This window comes from Saccoglossus kowalevskii, chromosome 18, assembly GCF_978046115.1.
Source record: "Saccoglossus kowalevskii chromosome 18, keSacKowa6.1, whole genome shotgun sequence".
Taxonomy (NCBI): domain Eukaryota; kingdom Metazoa; phylum Hemichordata; class Enteropneusta; family Harrimaniidae; genus Saccoglossus; species Saccoglossus kowalevskii.
The window spans coordinates 1,793,116-1,795,244 of NC_140658.1; positions in this window are offsets into that span (position 1 = coordinate 1,793,116).

The following is a 2,129-nucleotide window of genomic DNA, read 5'->3' on the forward strand; positions in this document are numbered from 1 at the left end:
TGATGTCAATGTGTGTCGAATATTATATTTAATTGAAACGTTTACCAAAATAAAGAATAATATGAGATGAATATATATAGATATCGGCCAGTTGATCACGTGTCACCAACCGAAAGAATTGCGTGCATAAATACTTATTTCCCAACAAATGTTTAACATATAGATGTTTTGCGAGTAGATAGAATAAGCATGATATTAGGCACCTCGTGAAAATTTGGTAACTAATAACAACGCATTGCCGGTAGCACATATCATCCACTCTAACGTAAGAGGTTGCTAGACCTCCATGGTTTTCCATTAACTCCCTGCAAATTCGAAACCCGATATCGAATTTTTCATTGTGCCTCGTGACACTAATTCCCCCTCCGGCATTTTTATTTGCCGGAATCATAATAGTTTAGTAATACTTGTTCAATTGGTACGACCTTCTTTTGACTCCACGGATATTGAGGTTACATGACACCACGACATTGTTGTACACTTTGCTTATACCACTACTCCATTTGGGGTGATTATGGTCGATTTCGCTTCCACGGCACATTCTTAAATAATTCATTTTAATGAATAAGATAAGATTTGAATTCGCAGGATGAAAACTACTAGTATTAATTATTTATGAAATTATATTATAATGTTACATTATAAGTTGTGCTGATAAAAAAACTTATTATGTTTTTTATAAATAAAACACATCAATAAATAACACACGTAAACCTAAGTTGCATTCTTGTAAGGTGGTATTGTATATTGTTATGGCACAAGAAGGCGACCATACTGAACATAAAGGTGTGAATGACCTCACGGGAGATCCGAATTACTTCTAAAACTACGCAAATTATTCTATTAAGAAGAAGATTCGCGGTCAACGAATATGCATGAGTGACCAACAACCAGTGGAAAAGAGGTACTGAAAATCAGTTGAGAAATGGGTCAAAGACAGGAACGTTATCAAAAACGACAAGACTACATTCAAGAGATGCGATTGTAGAGACTGACAAGTAAGTAGTACGTGATAAACCACAGGCTGACTGGTAGACGAGTTGTCTATCTGTGGTTATTGCAAGTGTGCACTTTTTGGATCGATTCACCGGCATTTCTATAGCATATGTCATTCATTCATTCATTCATTCATTCAGGTTTTGTTCAAAATCTATATCATTTAGTGGTTCAGTAATTTAAAACAGGGAAACGTGAACAAAATTCATAATGTGTGTTTCATTTCAGATTAAATTCATACAAATTTATTTTTTCATACGACTACACGGATAATATGATATTATACATTTCAGGATGCGGTTCAAATAATCGAATTAGTATTTGTGGCATCGTATTTTGCTGAAAAAAATATGTATATCTTACGTCATTGTCGGGAAATGTTCGCCCATTGTCTCATAATAGGTGGCGACTTTGCATCGACTAAGAATCTACCGTTTTAGAATATGACGTTAAAATATAATATAATGCAACCTTCAACTAAATTACATGTATTCAATTTCAAAGGAAGCGCCGTTCTCCATCGTCGAGTTTTTTTCACAATGCACACAATGTGTTATCACGTGATAACGGCATTCAAAATCTGTATTTACAGTACGGAACAAACATTTACACGTGCTGCAGCAAATACCGAAACTGATCAACAGTCTCACTATAAATTCAATTTTCCGTTTCACCTTGATCTTTACAAAGTGAATTACAATTCCCCAAACGAGAACTCAAGTTCAGATGTTCTATACGACTAGTTTACATTAGCCGCTTACAATGTGTATTTTGAATTAAAATACAAAAATTTCATTAAAATTATCATCTAGTGCCATCGCACGATGAAAAGAAAAGGAGAAAAAGAATAGAAGTAGGTGCATTTGATGTTGTCCGACATTTCATTGTTGTGTGGCTGTATCATGTAGCGAGATACATTTAACATACATGAAGTTTAAATTGCTCTTCTAACACCGCATTTGTATATATTGGATGAAATTACACTTAAAGACACAGGTTTGATAGGCGGTTGTTATTTACCATCTAGTAACAGAATCAAGGTTGGGAAATATATTTCTGATCTATTGATCGAATGAAAATGTATCGAATGTATCGAACATAGCAACTCACCTAGTTCATCTAACCTCTACACA